At 36.3% G+C, this 19651-nt stretch overlaps 1 long non-coding RNA gene across 3 annotated transcripts in view; it reads left to right on the top strand.

The window, feature by feature from the left end:
• The window catches only part of LOC141385758 (uncharacterized), an 82184-nt gene extending 65930 nt beyond the window's left edge, over nucleotides 1–16254 (top strand). The window contains exon 3 of one of the 3 annotated variants that reach the window (XR_012406730.1): nucleotides 14834–16254. This is a non-coding gene — a long non-coding RNA (uncharacterized lncRNA). The remainder of the gene's footprint in view (nucleotides 1–14833) is intronic. The other 2 variants (XR_012406731.1, XR_012406732.1) reach the window with 2 other exon arrangements.
• Nucleotides 16255–19651: the final 3397 nt, after the last annotated feature.

Below are 19651 nucleotides of genomic sequence, written 5' to 3'. Positions count from 1 at the left end.
ACTGATGTTTCTGAGAGTACATCACAGACTACTGTTCAGACTACTGATAATGAAACTCAGCCAGAGATTGTACCTTTTGAAGTACGTAGGTCTAATAGGGAGAGAAAACCTTCTACCAGATTTACTTATGACAAGCTGGGTGTACCATACCTTCATTCTGTATCATCTAAATGCTGTGGTATTAATGCACTTACCACAGAAGTGCTTAATGTTTATGGGAGTTTAAATAAATCACATGCTTGGTGGTGTAATCCCAATGCTTTGTGTAAAACCTGTAAAAACCGACCTGTACTTGTGCCCTATAAACAGATGGTTGCTATGTAATTGATCTGCAGTAATTTAGTAACCAGCATGGGGACATACTGGATATTTGGTGGGGGGAGTATGTAGGGACCCCTAAAATATTCTCAGATTATAATATGTTTTTTGTTTATTTCTAACTGCATGTAAGTAGTTAATCCAGCAACATTTGATTTTTGTATTTTTATGACACAACATATTCAGAGAGCACTATTTTGCTGGTCAGTTACTGTTCCTTTAAGATGACATCATAACGTAAGCTGAGTGAGAGAGCGAGAGAAAAAAAAGAGAGGAGCCTCGTGAGAAGCAGCTGCAGATCGTCATATGTGTTTTCATAGTTGGGAGACGATATATTGGTAATATTAAGTCTTCAAAGTGAAAGTAAAAGTGACTGGGACTCAGCTCGTTTTCTTTGCTTTTCTCTCTGTGGAGTTTTCGCTTTGCGATCGTCGTGTATCACGCGAGTGTATGCTCTCAGCTGAGGACACCATGCTCGTAGCATAGCTGCTAACGCTAATGACATTTACCTGAGTGAACAGTGACTGTGCTGATTGAGTTGGTGGTGATGCTGCTCTGAACTGGACAGACCTGTTTCAGCGCTGGACGTGGAATTATCGCGTGGGACAGCGGTAAATCACAGCTTTGTGCAGGAGGGATTTCATTATATGTTTGGCTTTCATCGGATGGACGTAAGTGACATCATCATTGCATTTTGAGAGATCGTTCTGAAACAATACAACTGTGAATGTGCACCAACGAACTGGGCCCCAACGTTAAAGTATGCATACTAATGTTTTTTTTTTGACTGAGTGACTTTGTGACTGTTATGACTGTGACTGATTTATAATAAGTTTGTGAACTAGACTGAGACCTTTTAAATTGTAAAGATTTGGAGGTTCACTTTATTCATTTTTTGTTTACAATTGTGAAACGATCTGAGTTAATAGTGTTTAGAGGTGTTATTTCAGAAGCGTTTTAATGTGATTTTTATCTCATCTGTTAATTTGGGGTAAAACAAAATGTAAGGAAACATAAGAAATATAGAACAAAAGAAGTCAGTAAAGAACAACACTTAGACTTGTAAGGCTAGTTTACATATTTTATTTTGATTAAGGTGATAAATTTTGACTGATAGAGTAAAACTTTATTTAGTGGGATTTCCATTTAAATTGTTTATTCTTCTTTATTCTATTATATTGTTGTTGTTTTATTATTTTCTTGTGATGTAGATAAAGGGCTGATTCTTTTATTTTATTTATTTTCTTTTTACTTTAAACAAAATTGTAATAAATTGTTATTATTTTTCTTAAAATCTAAATTTGACATCTCATTGTGTTTTTGTTATATATTGAATTCATATATAAAGCACAAAACAAGCAAACTGCAAACATATACACACTGTAATAGTTTAATTCAGCTAAAACTAGTTTTTTAGAGTACAAAGGAGTAAAAATACCGGCTAATTCACCATTCAACTGCCGGGAACCCAGGTATTTCTGAACAGGATAGTTAAAAATAATTCTTAAGGTTAAGAAAAGGGTTACATACTGCTTTGCACACTCTTGGCATTCTCTTGATGAGCTTCAAGAGGGAGTCACCTGAAATGGTCTTCACTTCACAGGTGTGCCCTGTCAGGTTTAATAAGTGGAATTTCTTGCCTTATAAATGGGGTTGGGAACATCAAGCTGCAGTCACACTAGAGTGTGAGTGAAATTCTGTCGTAAGGTGCTGCAAAAAGGGGCGGTATTAAACAAGCTTATAATGCTGCGTTCACACCAGACGCGAAACACGCGTCAAGCGCGAGTGATTTACATGTTAAGTCAATGCAAACGCGCGAATAGACATCCTGTGGCGCGATATGGCGAATGGCGCGGCGCAAATGACACAAATGGCGCGGGGCGAATTGAGCGTTTTGCGCGTTTGAATCTCTCGAATTCGAAAATCTGAACTTCAGCGTACATTCGCGCCGCGTTAACCAATCAGAAGCTTGCTCTTGTGGGGGCGTGATTGTGACGTATAACCTGTTGTCGGTGTTCCCAGGGAAATCCTCCAGCCTTCACCGACAACAGTTCATCAAACTCGGCTTGGCTCAGTCAGAAGCACCGCTGAAAGCCTCCGTCATTCAGGTTAATTTTCTGGAGGAGTTTATGAGCTCACAGAGCTGGATGCACCTCTGAAAAGATGTAGTGGACTCAGACATGACCCTAAACGTATCGACGCTGTTTTTCAGTCTTCACAAAGCACATAAACATTGTTATTTTCTTCATAAAATCCATGTTAGCCATTTAGCTATGAAACTCGAGTCTTCGGGCAGACAGAAGCCCTGCCCATCACGCCAATCCGCGTCTGTTCTGAAGTGAATTTGACACGCGAATGAAGCGGGGTTTGACGCGCCTGGTGTGAACACAGCATTAGACATTAAAAAAAGCGAACGATTGCTCCATGTTTTAAATTTCTGTCCAGAGAGGTCATGTTTTGATCCTGTATTGGTCTCACGTAGTCTTGTGATGCAGTTTCACAGGTCAGAGTTCACCAAGTTTTTGAACTTTGCACCGCAGCAACCTGCGAAACTTAACGCATAACCTTGCGTTTCCGGTCTGACGCATTTGCGTGCGTATGAATGGAAGTCAATGGGGAGCAAAGCCCAGTGTGACCGCAGCTTTAGTTGTATTGTGCAGAAGTCAGGTGGATACACAGTTGATAGTCTTACTGAATAGACTATTAGATTTTGTATTATGGCAATAAAAAAGCGGGGATGTCCTAAAAGTTTGAAATCAAACTGTATAGAGAGACTCATCAAATGGTAATAATAAACGTTTACAAAGCACTGCAATACTTTCGAAAAATCAAGATCGCATTATATATCCATGCCTAATATCCGATAGCCAGAAAGTGATTAATTTTTAATTATTATTTTGCATAATAATTTGGCATTTCTCTGTGTAGTTTGCATGTTCTCCCCTTGTTGCTGTGGGTTTCCTTTGGGTGGTCCGATTTCCCCCACAGTCCAAAGACATGCACTATAGGTGAATTGAATAAGCTAAATTGGCCGCAGTGTATGAGTGTTGATGAGTGTGTATGGATGTTTCCCAGTGCTGGGTAGTGGTTGGAAGGGCATCGGCTGTGTAGAACATATGCTGGATAAGTTGGTTGTTCAGTCCACTGTGGTGACCCCTGATAAAATAAAGGAAGTAAGCCGAAAGACAATTAATGAAAACTGATTTAAGATGTATGGCTATTTTAAAGCCCCCTACAGAGAGCAAACATTTCTTAATAAAAAATAAATAAATCAACTAAATTTGAAAATAACTGTGAAAATAAATAAATCTACATGTTTTAAAATAGCTTAGTTATAACACTACACCCTGACCTCATTTTAATCACAAAACATGAGTATGCTAATTAGCTCTCACCTCCATTCAACCATATCATCTCAGACCTGTGCCAACTTTCAGGCCAGGATCTGTAGACTGAGAGGTGCTGACAACAATTAAGAAGAAAAAAAAAGTGATTAAAGGGATAGCTTACCCACAAACTAAAAATGAATCATCGTTGACTGATCCTTTACGTTTTTTGTTTATTTCTTTTGTTGAAAATCAAAGAAGATATCCCAAAGAAAGCTGAAAACCTGTAACCATTAACTTTCATAGTAGAAAAGAATAAATACCATGGATGTCAATGGTTATAGGTTTCCAACGTTTTTCAAAATGTCTTCTTTTGTCTTCAACAGAATAACGATACTCATAAAGATTTAAAACAAGTACGATGTAAAAAAAAGAAATATTGACTCAACTTAAAATTTTAAGGCAGCCAGCTTCAGGACATTTTTGAGTTAAAATAATTAGAATTCAGATCGGGGGTCGTAAATGTGCTTTTACCTAGTTAATATAGTCTAGGGATTTTAGAAATATGACAGTATGTTGGGAAAGCGTGCAATTTCCCGAAGGGGGAGGACGCTGCAGAAGCCACCTACTACCCAAGAAGGGAGATTTGATGGCAATAAAGCTGCGGTCACACTGGGCTTTTCCTCCCATAGACTTCCATTTATATGCACGCAAATGCGTCAGACCGGAAACGCAAGGTCATGCGTTAAGTTTGGCAGGTTGCTGCGGTGCAAAGTTCAACCTTGGTGAACTCAGACCTGTGAAATCGCATCACTTGACTGCGCGAGATCAATCGAGGATCAAAACATGACATCTCTGGACTTAAAATTCAAAACATGGAGCAATCGCTCACTTTTTTAAATACCTAATAAGCTTGTTTAATCCCGCCCCTTTTCGCAGCACCGTACGACAGAATATCGAATGCTCAAACTCTAATGTGACCGCAGCTTTAGAGCATATAAACTAGCCCTATTAAGGGGGAGTGCTACATTTGATTAGCTGGTTAGCGGGGCAGGAAAGACACAGGTCTGCCTGAAACACTGTGGTTGAAATAAGCATATGGGATCGACATTGGGGACCACACATAGCTGGCACCAAACCCCAGCATGGGGGTAGACCAAGCGGGCATACCAGACATCATACTGGGCCAGGCACCTGGCTCCTCCGCTGAGTCAGGTGCTTAGGAGGCAACGCGTACTCACAACGAACAGGAGGCATTCGTTTTTTAAGTGTGCCCTCTATACTGGGGGACACGGCTTGCTCTGGCACAGCGAAGCGCGGGCAATAGTTTAAACTCTCAAGTGGACCAACCTCTGCTTAACCATCTTGCACCACGCACCTTTGAGGAAAGGGCTGATGAGGTTATGCTTTCCCAGCGCGCTACTATCCGCGGCTCCATAGAGAGCGGAGATGCTCTAGTGTGCTCCTGGGTGACGGTATTAACTTCGGTGGTTGCTGAGCTCCAGCAGTCTTGAGCACAAGGTTGGACGTTGAGAGCAGTGCACGTTGGACAGTTTATCAAGGATGTACCACTGGATCACGTCTCACTATAGTTGTTAAACGTGATATTTAATCTTGTCCCTAGTTTCTTTGGTCTTTTGAAACAGGTAGTGTGTCACCGCGTCAGTACACGGCTTCAAACTTTCGCTTTCACACTTGCACATGGTAATTTTAGCGAAATCCCCAGATACTGTTGGTTGTGCACCTTTTTTACCAATCAAGTTTGTCAATGCCATTATAACGACACAGATCACTCTGCCTATTCATGCCAGAGTTCAGCAGAAAAATTGATTGACAGGTAGTAATTTGTGTTTAGCTTATCTTTATTTATTTATGATTTGATTAGGGGTAAAACAAAGAGCATGTGGGTCAGGTAGTTGAAAGAGTAGGCTACAAAGAATTAATTTGTTATGAATTAATTATTCATAAATAATTAATATACCGCCGCCTACAACGACGATGCCATTGTTCATTGTGAAGTTCCATATTACCCATTGTACGATGCCAAATTGGTCAACATACCCCAAACCCATGTTCATCTATCAGTGCTGGTAATGTTACACAAATTAGAATCTACAAACACAGAACATCATAGAAAAACAGTGGAGATTATATGATATGAAAGATTTGTTGTTTGTGTCTGCAGGAAATCAGTGGTTTTAGACATGTATTTGAGGCTGCCTTTTGATTTTCACCAAAGGTAAAATGTACTTTAAAAAAAAAAAGCCTTAACATTTTAAGACTTTGTTTGGTTATATAAAACCTGTTCCCGAATTTATCTCCTGCTGTTTGATCCATCAGGAAATCAAGACAAAAATTTAAGCAGCATGAAAAACAAATCTGTGTCTCGGATTGTGAACAAGTTATACTCAGAAAAGCCAAAGACAGAACAACACTTGCGTCCCATTATAATCACTGAAGCTGCCAGAGTGATTTTACACATGTGGCTGTTTAAGGCCTGCGGTTCAGTGAATGTGAGAAGAGTTCTAGAGTCCTGCAAACAATCGACTAGTAATCAACAAAGCTGCCTCTGTTTAATGCATCTCTTATTTACACCATGTCTGCGCTTTGTTGATTATAAAGGGAAAGTTTTTTTCGTTTTGATGCCGCAGTTGTTTCTGTGGAAGCTTGTGTAGCAATTTCAATTTTATCTTTGGTCCTCAATTTATTATTATTATTATTATTATTATTATTTTACTGTGAATCTGAATACCAGTTTCTCTAAATCAAAATAATAGTAATTATTTATATGTATCTGATTGTTTACTTAATTTGGTCACACTTTACAATTTCATTGATGAATTTTATTAGATGATGTAAATGTATTGCTCAATTCCTTTCATCTTTATTTCTCTAGCGCTTTTACAATGTAGATTGTGTCAAAGCAGCTTAACAGAAGCTATTGTAAATTGAAACTGTCAGTCCAGTTTTCAAATGTTTGACGTTTTTTTTATATTAAAGAGCCCCTATAATGCATTATAAAAGGTTATATTTTGGTTTTGGGGGTCTTCAAAAACAATCAGATATGCAAAACACTTTTGTTATCTTATCATATGCTTTTATTTTTACCTAATTATCCCAACCACTCCCATATGATTTGTTAAGGGATTCATTTGTTGCCGAACCCCTTCTTTGCATGAGGCTAATCTGTGCCGATTGGTCCGATGACTCAGCCTGTTGTGATTGGTTGACTGGGTTAAGCGTGAGACAGAAAGCAAATGGTAGAAGGATATGTGAGAGCCCAATGCAGGAATGCAATAAAACAATGCAGTTAAACACCAGCATCTTACTCTTCTCCTAACCCTAACCCTAACCCCTAGTAATAACAATGACACACATTCAGTATTAATCCACACATTGGCAAAAGTTGGACTATTTTGAAAATTGACGGCGCCATGCGTGTGTAGAAGCATCTGATGGTGGCCATAGCAAAGGCAAACAGCAGAGGATCGAAGGTTTAGAAATGCATTTTCAATGTGTTTTTGGATGCAGTATGTTAATAGCCCCATAAAGATTTAATCATAGAGAGACAGTACAAGCACTAATCTATAACCGATAAGTGGTTACATTCCGCTTACAAGTTACAATTACAAGTTGCATACAACTAAATACACATTTTGCAAACTACACAAAATGAGGCAACAATTTTAATTACACTCACATGTTATGATCTGGAGGAAGAAGAGAATGGTCCATTTGAAATGTAACAGTTACTGACAAAGTCCCTGTCAAAGACTGACAAAGTCCTATACATAATAGTCTCTGCTGTTCCTTCCTCTTATAGCAAATGGTCAATGAATCCTGCGTTGCAGCTTATTTTATAAAAAATCTGAAAAAATTTACAGGAATAAACACAGCACTAGGTTGGCTATACTGTGGTGCTGTGAAATAAACTTTAACTGGTGAGCACATGCAGATTTTTTTTTGTTTGTTAGTTTCTGTTAATAATGTAATAATAAAACTTATTTAATAAAACTTGTAGTAACGGTGCTCATGATGTTGGCTGGTGCGTCTAAATCTTTGAAATTCCGAGTTTTATTTAAGGAAAAGTTATGCTGAAAAAAAAGTGTATGTATAGTGTATGTATACAATTATGCTTGGCTTTTGACACACACACACACACATATATATATATATATATATATATATATATATATATATATATATATATATATATATATATATATATATATATATATATATATATATATATTTAAAATACATATTTTAAATGTGTCAAAAGCCAAGCATAATTGTATACATAAACTATACATACACTTTTTTTTCAGCATAACTTTTCTTTTCTTTACTTATATATATATATATATATATATATATATATATATATATATATATATATATATATATATATATATACACACACACACACACACACACACACACACACACACACACACACACACACACACACAAATTTATTTTGGGTGGGGGCAGTGCAAATTTTGGCAGGGAAAGTAAAAATCTGAACCACTAGCCCGATCGGGTCAGTAGAAATAAATCCTTAGCGCTGAACCCTGCATCAGATATCAACATGAAATATTTTGTTTCATTAAATGATGAATAAAACCAGCGTATAATGGTAAAAGATATAAAGGTTATTTTTTATAATCACACTCAAAAAACTGTCTGCATAAACACTTTGATTGGCATTCTCTTTTTGTATGTGTCATAAGAGCAGAAAAGCCCCGCCCACTAGTTATGATCTCTTCTACGTTAGGACATTAGTCTTGTTTTTTGAATCTGCCACTATGCTGACACATATGCATTTGTAGCTCCGCCCTCCTTTGAAAACAGCACACTCATATGAATTTAAAGTGACAGTCACCACAATGGCACAATTAGGATCAAAGCCTAAAAGGGGCAGTTTTAAAGAGTTATAAAACATTATTTGTTAGATATTTTGACCTGAAACATAACATACACACCTTAGGGACTTATTATTTTACATCTTTTAAATAGGGGCACGATGGGTCCCTCTAAGTTAAATGATGCTAAACGTATTTAATTACTCTCAAGACAACAATGAAATCAACCTGTGAATAGCATGAATTAAATATTAATGGCAACTATTAAATGCTAACATTTATATTAGACATTCAATATTATAACGCTTGCAAGATTTTCACTTTACATATGGATATTAATCACAGGGGTATTGCATAGCTAATGCTACATCTGTCTTATGTCGCTGAAGCGCTGCATTTGCATTTCTCTCATTGATGATAGTGTTTAATGCATCCCATAATGCATTGATTTGGCTTAGTGAATGAGTTGTGTGTGGAATAATAACTGCTGTGCATTCAGAAAGTCTCTGTTTCCAAAGGACGGATACAAGTGCTGGTCAGACCTGAGTGCTTTCTAACTAGCATTTTATCAATGCTTTCTTTTCCAGCGAGCACTTGTTTGAGTTTGCTGTTGCCAGGATTGACTCTGAGCAATGGACTGTAAAGATCCCATTTTAAAAATAGAGGAAGAAGAGAGCTTTAAGTGGGAAAGAAAGTATTGTGACACATTAGTGTTGGTTTTTGCAGTGTGCCTGCTGTGTTTGTGTCTTTTTCAGAAGTCTTCTTGGTTCTGAAGGAGGAAAATAAAATGTATTGGAACAAGAAAAGGCTGACAGCGGGGCAGATGTTCTCACATTCATGTGTTACTGTTGCAGATAGCAGAAACGTGTTTTCGTGTCAAACTTGTAAATGTATTACAAAGCAAAAATAGTAACACACGCAGGCCTCTGTGCTCTTCTGCCATTTTTTTACTCACATTTTTACTCAATACATGTGAGGTGTAAAGTTTGAACATGTTTAATTAGCGTATTAAAAAAGGGTTTAAATGTTTTTGGATGCTGAATTTATTAGAAAAACATAAGCAGAAAATGAATAAATAAATAAATAAATAAACAAGCAAAATTATTTAGTAAAAAATAAAAATCTGAACACATTGAAAAAATATCAAAATATCAATACAAATATAATTTTAAACCTAACACTAAGCTAAAAAACTAAAAAAATATATATGGGTAAAATATTGTGAATTTATTGAAAGCTGAATTTATTTAATGACCAATTTAATTGGCAAAAATACAAGATGCATTAAATAAATATACAAGCAAATCAATAATCAAGTAAATAAATAAAAATACATAAATTGCTAAACGTATAATAAATAATTAAATAAATAACTTAAAGTATAATAAACAAACAAACAATTAAATATAAATAAATTAATAAGTAAATAAATACAAACTCTGGTTGCCAAAATTATTAGGTAAATAAATGAATAAAAATCTTAACATATTGTTATGAAAAATACGTTTTTAACTTAATATTAAATAGTTAAAAATCTAACTTTTTTATTAGAAATGTGTAAAAAAATATTGAAAGCTTAATTTATTCGATGACAAATTTATTTGACAAAAATACAAGCTGCAATAGTTAAATAAGAAGATAAAAAACAAGCAAATAAATAAAAATGAAAATGAATAAACAAGAAAATAATAAACAAATATATATATATATATATATATATATATATATATATATATATATATATATATATATATATATATATATAAGAAAATAAATAATCAAATAAATAAATACATTGCTAAAAGTATGAAGAAACAATAAAAGAAGAGAGCAAGAAAGAAAGAAAGAAAGAAAGCTCTGGTTACCAAAATTACCAGGTTAAAATGAATAATTATAATAATAATAATAATAATAATAATAATATATATATATATATATATATATATATATATATATATATATATATATATATATATATATTTATTTATATATATATATATATATATATATATATATATATATATATATATATATATATATATATATATATATAAATAAAAAAATACTTATATAAAATGCAAGTGTAACTTTTCTTTATTTTCTTATCAAATACATTCAGCCTTGCTAAGAGAAAATACACTTTTTTCAAAAAATAAAAAACTTTTTCAATTTGTGATTTCAAATTGTTCCTTTCAGATCTAAAAATCTACAGTATGACTGTTGGATTATGTTTGCTGTGGATTATTTTATTGAAAGGCTTATGTCTGCAGAGTGTATGATACTTTTGATCTCTCGAATTGGCTTTCTTGCTTTTGCTGTGCTACTTTTACTGGCTTGTGTTTGGAAATGAACATTCTGAAAATGCTTGATGAACAGATCTGAAATCAACAAAAATAAAATGAAAAGCCTGAAAGCTTTCCTAAACTGCAGTAATTGGATTATCTTGTGTTGTGAAGCACTGTGGAAGACAGTATTTTTGTTTTTGTTTAAATATGAAGAATATGCAGACTGTCAGGAATGGTTCTAGTAGAATGACAGAACGAAAGCTGTGAACCAAATTTGTATTGTTTCCACTGAGGAACAGTCTCACTCATATTATCCTCCAGAACACGTGCCTGCATTGTAAATTGTAATTATTTGCTAAATTACTTGTTTTTTAAAGTTTACATTTATTCCATTGTAAGGCAGAGACTAAATAGTGTACATAAATAGTGATCATCATACTTCCCGAGGTGTTTGATTACATTAAGAGTATTTTTTTTGTGTTTAAATGTCATGTTTAAAAGTGCAAATGAGGCATGATTGAATTAAATATGTCCAAACGCTACTATTTCCTCAGAGCTTCTTCTGTTTCTGTATTTGGGCTTCCAAAAGACACGACACAAAGAGAGAAGTGCTTACAACTTAATTTTAATTTTGAATTTGGCTGAAAAAAATCCTCAAAGAAAGAGTAGCTTTGACCGTAATAGACAAAGCTGTGGATTGTGAGCCACAACCTATAAAGTAGAGGGGTGAAAATGAATTGTTTCTTCATTTCACCGGGATGCAGACGCGGACAATCCGGCATTGGTTCAGTAATAATCATAACCTGTTATTATGTACTAACATCATTTTTATATCATTTTATATCATTTTAACATCATATACGCTTTGTCGTGGTAGCTTACTATGGCAAGGGAGGTGAGCTGGAGTATTTACAACGCTCCAACTACTTAAAAATGCAGAAACTGTGCACAATTTCATTGCATGTGTGTTTTCTGGACAGTCTTTCACTGACACAGCAGAAGCCCCTATTTCACTGCGATTGAGAGAATGAAAGTAAACTCCATTTCTCTCTCTCACTGTGGCCTATTTAACCTGCTGGCATGACTTTTCCTTTCCTCTCTGCTGTTACAGCGATACTTCTGGATAGAGGTCTGCATTTCTGCGTCTGTACCACGGGAGCCGCAGGACCCGACCAGTTTTCTTGCGGCGTGGAAATAAATTTCTTAATAAAGTGTGGGAGCAGTCGGTAACTGTGATGTCATTTGAACGGAAGCGAGCGGTCAAACAATATCGTGTGTGTGTGTGTGTGTGTTCGTGCATGTGTGCGTGCGTGTATGAGAGAAAGCGCGATGCTGTGTGTCACTTGTTTGGTGCTGTCTATGTTTGTGTGTGTGTGAATGAGAGAGAGCGTGATGCTGTGTGTCGTTGTAACTTGCTTGGTGCTGTGTGTCTATGTCTATGTGCGTGTGTGTGCATGTGTGTGTGCGTGGATAAGAGAGAGTGTGATGCTTTGTGTCGCTTGTTTGGTGCTGTCTATGTTTGTGTGTGTGTGTGTGTGTGTGTGTGTGTGTATATGTGTGCGAACGAGAGAGAGTTTGGAGAGTTTGATGCTGTGTGTCGCTGTCGCTTGCTTAGTGCTGTGTGTCTATGTGTGTGTGTGTTTATACAGACAGCTTGTTATAGACCCCCCCCCCTCCAATGTAAAACTGTGTATAGAAAGCATCGTCAATCCACCGTAATGCACCGAGATATCGAATTGAACTGAATCGATGGCATGATAATCGTAACTGAACCATGAGACCAGGGTAGATTTACACGTCTACTGTAAGTGTTTTTATTTGTTAAAACTGATCTATTACATGCACAGTTTCTAGTGTTAACCGTACATGGTAGCGAGGACGTAAACAATGGCAAATACTGTTTGGCATCATTAAAAATTTAGCTAAAAATTCAAATTTATCCGTCAAACTCCTGTAAACACCCACGATCTTCCCCAGTGCTGCAGTGTGTCTCTATGCGGCCACATTCTCTGCGTTCTACAACTCAAATTACAAAAATGGCAAAATATATGTGAACGTTTCAAATAACTAACTTATGCCTAGAATCCGAATATATGTGAAAGACACTTGTCAGATTTTATTTTAGACAGCAGGCTTGAAGTTCAGCTGTGTCCTTTTCATTTTCTGTCTGATTCAGGCTCAAACTGATATGGCTAACAGCTACTCTGACTGACAGGATTAACACAGCAGAGGCACAGCACGTGCTAGGCGTGAAAATTCTTGGTGACCTGGAGCTGATCCGCGAATCAAAGCACATTATGTTAGCTGACCAATCAGAGCCTCTTGAGGGCAGGCCATTCGGAGGAACAAGGAAAGATGACAGTCGTTTCATCTTATGCCTAGTTCAGACTGCGTGATTTTAGCCCCGATTTTGGCTCGCCGACAGGTTTTGAGAAATCGCCGACAAATGCCTGAAATCACAGGCAAATCGCTGCTCGTGCACGTGAGTGACAATCACACAGTATGAACGATCAAAGACGCGATCTGAGAGAATCACCGATGAGTCGCCGATGCCTGTGAGATATTTGGCGTGCTAAATATCTGGAGCTGTCGGCGATTCAAATCATGCCGTGTGAATTGAGTTTTGACTGAAAATAACATCAGCGATCGCCTACAGCCAATGAGAGAGCAGCTTTCACTTGTGTGTGCGTGTGTGTATACCTGCTGCAGGCCAGCGGGAGGCTGGGGGAGAAGTTAAAAGCGCTCTTTTTCGGTTTATTTGGACCCACGAAATGGAGGGAAAACTAGTATAGGTTTGACAGGACTCAGGACCAACCGTGTCAGTTTGACGTTTCATACAGAAAGAAATTAGTTTTTTATCAACGTTGAGGAGAAATGGCTAATTCCCTTTAAACCCAGATGAGCAAACATGTACATGTTCTACCCCGTTAAAGGCTTCTTTCTCATTATGTAGTTAATAACAAAAGATAGGCTATACTACGTGTTTTTGGCTGTGAGACGTAGTTTGGACGAAGTTGTCGGCGATTCTCCCTATAGTAAAGTCATGCAATGTGAATGTCAATGTCGCCGAACCATCTTGCAGTGTAAACAAAGCAGCGACGAAACGCTAGCCCAGATAGTCAAGCAGTGTGAAAACATCTGTGACACGACTAGTTGGAAAATCATGCAGTCTGAACTCGGCATTAGCTGAGTAGCTGTATATAATTAAGATACATGAAAAAATAACCTCATTTTCTACAAATGTGGCATGAGCACACATTGCTTTGCATCTTACAAACACAATCAAGCCTTAAAAATACACTCTGGGCCACACTGGACAAAGTTAGTGTTAGCTCTACTATAAAAGACCTGGGTGTCTTATTAGACAGCAATTTGACTTTTGAAAATCATATATCCCATGGCACAAAACCTGCCTTCTTTCATCTGAGAAATGTCACAAAGTTTCGAAGTATGCTTTCCATCTCAGATGCAGAATAGCTAGTCCATGCTTTTATGACTTCTAGGCTGGATTACTGTAATGCTCTGTTGGCTGGCTGCCCAGCATCCTCTATAAACAAAATTCAGCTAGTACAAAATGCAGCTGCCAGAGTTCTTACCAGGTCCAGAAAATATGATCATATCATCCCAATTTTATCCTCCTTACACTAGCTGCCTCTTAAGTTTCGTATTGAATTTAAAATATTACTCCTTACCTATAAAGCTGTAAAATAATCTAGCTCCTATTTATCTATCCAACCTTCTGTCTACAATCCAACCCGCTCTTTAAGATCTCAAAACTCAGGGCTTCTGGTAATACCTAAAATAGCAAAATCAAGTAAAGGAGGTTAAGCCATCTCATTTATGGCTCCTAAACTCTGGAATAGCCTTCCTTATAATGTCCGAGGCTCAGACACACTCTCCCAATTCAAAACTAGATTAAAGACTTATCTTTTTAGTAAAGGATACCCTCAATGTGTTCAACACAGATTTCTGCATCTTGTTTATATACTCTACGAACAGCAGCTCTGTAATTATTCTCTTTATTCTCTATTTCCACCAGGGGATACTGATCCCAAGGCCCTCAGACTATGCAGCGCCACTGATTCAATCCAAGACCAGCGATAAGATGATCCTAAGATTTCCATATCCAGGCAGTATCCTGAGCAACTACTGTGGTGGTCATGGAGGAGTGGTGAGCATTAAACTGATTCCAGTGATCCTCCAGGGACAGACGAGTCTTTGCAGAGGTCCAGCATTCTCCAGCCTCTGGTGCCTAGACTGCAGCTCTGCACAAGACGTTTGGCCAGTGGAGAAATGGTCGTGCCCAACTGAGCCTGGTTTCTCTCGAGGTTTTTTAATTCTTCACTTTCGCCAATTGGTGAAGTTTTTTCCTCGCTGCTGTCGCCACTGGCTTGCATGGTTCGGGATCTGCAGAGCTGCGCATCGATGGATTTGCTCTTCAGTGTTTGGACTCTCAGTAGTGATTATTAAACCACACTAAACTGAGCTAAACTGAGCTGAAACTCTGAAAACTAAACTATACTTTTTTAATATGATCTTTTATGTAAAGCTGCATTGACACAATCCACATTGTAAAAAGTGCTATACAAATAATTGAATTGAACTCTGGACGCCTTGACTGTGCGTTTTTTCCATAATGATCCCAATCAAGACTGATCTAGTGAATACAGTTAAAAAACTATCCAACCATAATGACATGTGATTGCAAAGCCATGACACCATATAATCATGCACTCTTGATTCTTTCTTTCTAAATGAGACCCCGGATCACACAGAGTGACTGAAGGAAAAAAAAGCAGCTTCAAGGAAAGTTCACAGTGTTACGGATTATACGGATAATCCTCCCGAATCATCCAAACAGAGGGGCAGATTTGATAAACGAACATCAACCCGGGAAGCACTTAAGGACAAACCTGGTGGATCTCACAGGTCAAAACAACAACCGCGAGCCTTTGCGACTGTTGAGCCAGTTAGATATTTTACAGAAGAGATTAGAATAGGGATTACGGAGTATGGCATCATTAACGCTGAAACAGTCAGACAGATATACAGTGAGAACGGCCTGAAATGTAGCATGACGTTTTTGTGTGCGAGGTTAACACAGGAGAATTGCTTTTTTTCCCCTTTTAAAAAGATAAGCTGAGGGCGGTCTTTCATTACGACCACAACTGCTGTGTGATTTAATCTGGATTTAATCTTTGGCACATATGGTCTCCTCCATCAAGGACAACATGGAGACATGGCAGTCAACCATCAGCATGCAGGGGTCTAATAAGTATGTCACAACATGTATAGGGTGTATAGTTTGTATACAGGCTGGAACCACAAGATAAGCTTATGATTTGATGCTAAACATTGGCCACCATGAAATGCTGAGAGAGATAATACGGGTCAGAGATGACACAATGTTTTGGTGTCAGTTTAAAATTAAAATGTGCAAGTGATTTTACAGTGTTCAGCATAAATAAGTGCTCCTAGTTTTTAAAATTAATATTTTTATCTGTTTCTCTACTTTATTAGGTACACCTTACTTGTACTGGGTTTGACACCCTTTTGCCTTCAGAACTGCCTTAATCTTTTGTTCCATCCTGCTGGAAATAACTATCAGAAGATGAGTACACTGTGGTCATAAAGGAATGGACATGGTCAGCGATAATACTCAGGTAGGCTGTGGCATTGACACAATGCTCAGTTGGTACTAATGCACCCAAAGGGTGCCAAGAAAATATCCCCCACACCATTACACCACCACCAGCCTGAACTGTTGATACAAGGCAGAATGGATCCATGCTTTCCTGTTGTTGACGCCAAATTCTGACTCGAGAATGTTTTTCCAATCTTCGATTGTGTAGTTTTGGTGAGCCTGTGAGAATTGTAGCCTCAGTTTCCTGTTCTTAGCTGACAGGAGTGGCCTTTTGCTGCTGTAGCCCATCTGCCTCAAGGTTGGATGTGTTGTGCGTTCAGAGATGCCAGAGTTAGACAGGTGTACATAATAAAATGGCTGTGCCTGTAGGTGATATATTTCGGTGCATTTAAACGAAACTGATTTATTATATAGCTATTTCCATAAAATAACAGTTTAGTAACTGAACTTTTAAAAATTAAAATAAAAATATAATACATTTAAATGCAAGCACAATATTGTATTGCAATAAATAAACAAATAAAAGTTATGACAAACTACATAATTTTAACTAAATTTGATATATTTTTGGTTCTCTTGATTTTTCCTCCCTTTTGTATTTTTATTGAATATTTTTCTCTAACATAGATTTGTGTGTACTCATTTTTGGACCCTTATCATAATATTTATTGTTAGATTATGCTCATATATGTGGAATACATTTTAATTGTAACTATTTCAATGTTTCTAGGATATTTTGCTTAAAATATCAAGATGCTTTATTGACATTTTGTATATATTTACATAATGTATTCATGTATAAAATATTTATATACTTATTTATTTACCAAATTTATGTACTGATGAAATGGGATACATGGTATTAGGACATAAACTTCTTTAAACATATATACAAAATATGTAAAGTCATGATAAGCTTTATTATATTTTAAATGACAAACAGGTTAAAAAAAAGTAATCGCAAAAGTAAAAAAAAAAAGATTTAAAATTGGATCTAATTAGCATTTTTGATAGAATAGAATCGCTTAATATGTCATCAAATGATTCTTACTTATATTTTTTGTTTATACTATTACAATTAATGTCATTTTAGTAGGTGTTTCTGTAAATCACACAAAAATGTATGATAGTCGTTATTACTATTATTATTATTATTATTATTATGGGGCAGCACAGTGGATAGAACAATAGCCTAACTGCAAGAAGGTTGCTGGTTTGAGCCCCGAATGGTTCAGTAGGCATTTCTGTGTGGAGTTTGCATGTTCTCCCAGTATTGGCGTGGGTTTCCTCCGGGTGCTCCGGTTTCCCCCACATGTCCAAAGACATGTGGTATAGGTGAATCGGGCAGGTTAAATTGTCCATAGTGTATGAGTGTGAATGAGAGTGTATGGATGTTTCCCAGTGATGGGTTGCAGCTGGACGGGCATCCGCTGCGTAAAACATACAGTATGCTGGATAAGTTAGTGATTCATTCCACTGTGGCGACCCCAGAATAATAAAGGGACTAAGCTGAAAAAAATTAATGAATAAATTAATGAATATTATTATTATTATTATTATTATTATTATTTTGTATCTGCACTAGTTTTCATGATTTTTTTCAAAATCTTCTAAATAATAGAATATAATAATAAAAAATAATAAATAAAAAAGTTCAATAATTATATTAGTATTTAGTAACAATAGTTTTCATTTTTTTTTTTAACCACTTAAAGTGTCTCACCAAAAGAAGAACAAATGGAAACAAACTAATTAATGAATAAATAAATAAATAAATAAATAGATGAATAACACATAATAAAATAAAGAAAAAGCTTAATTCAAAATCTTAATTAAAAACGTTCTTTATGTAGTAAAATATATTGTTTATCGGTTAGACTTGTTGATGTATTGAGTCTGCAACTTGTTTACTGAACACTTCTCCATTCATCAGGAACTCTCTGACCTTTACAACACTGGATTCAGTATGTTAGCTTTGAGGTCATTTTTCTGCTGCAGTACCCAGTGTCACTGATTATTGACTGATTTGAGCTACAGCATGTTGATGATGTATTATTTAGAAATAATTCATGCATTATTGCCTATTGGTCAATGACTATGTTCCTCTGCTATCTCAATCAATGGCAGCAGGATCAATGCACTAAATTACCAGGGATGTGTTTATGTTCTGCTTAACCAGTCATATGATGCACTGAAACAAAATAGTTAGTCACGTCTGATCCCAGAGGGTAAACAGTGTCACACATCCATTATTAGATCTGTTATTAGCAACGTCTGTTTTTTGTGTGATGTTGTTGTTTATGCATTTGATGTGCATTTCCTTTTTTTTATTCACTTTTAATTATATAGCAGATGCTTTTATCCAGAGGAGACAATAGAACAATAGAAGTAATCTAAGCACGTAAATAATATGACAATACCCACTTTGTCTATTACAGAAAGATGTGTTTTAACATAAACAGAACATAGAGTGATAGAATAGAAATTAAAGTCAAAAGTTAGGAGGATTCATCCATCCATCCATAGCTATACACTTACCCATGATAGTTAGTTCATCCATTCATTTATCCATCCATGCATCCATGTATTCATTCATTCATTCATTCATTCATTCATTCATTCATTCATTCATCCATCCATCCATCCATCCATCCTTCCTTCATTCATTCATTCATTCATCATCTATTCATCCATCCATCCATCCATCCTTCCTTCATTCATTCATTCATCATCTATTCATCCATCCATCCATTAATTCATTCATCCATCTATCATCCATCCATCCATCCATCCATCCATATCAGGGCCCGAAATGAACCTTTCTGCTTGGTTGCACCGGTGCTCCTAACTTTAAAATTTTTTTAAAAATTTGTCGCACAGATAAATTATAAGCACAGTTACTACAAGTTTTATACAAACATATTTATTGCATTTGAAATCAACACTAATCAAGTAAAAACAAGCTAAACAAGCAAAAGAATATATATGCATGTGTGAGGAAAATATGTCTCAACGAGATCCAGTTCTCACAAGAAAATACATTTTTATAACTTAACTGAGTGACCAAAAGATACACGGAGCGCTCACCGGCCCTGCACGCACTGCTTGACATGAATGAATCTGTTAGCGATATAACTGTGCTGTTCACACGGATGGTGTCTGATATTACACTGATGCTTTTGACATATACTGTACCTTAATATGTGCATACGT

Source organism: Danio rerio, chromosome 5 (genome assembly GCF_049306965.1).
Source record: "Danio rerio strain Tuebingen ecotype United States chromosome 5, GRCz12tu, whole genome shotgun sequence".
Classification (NCBI taxonomy): Eukaryota; Metazoa; Chordata; class Actinopteri; order Cypriniformes; family Danionidae; genus Danio; species Danio rerio.
This window is presented reverse-complemented; position numbering and strand designations above follow the sequence as displayed.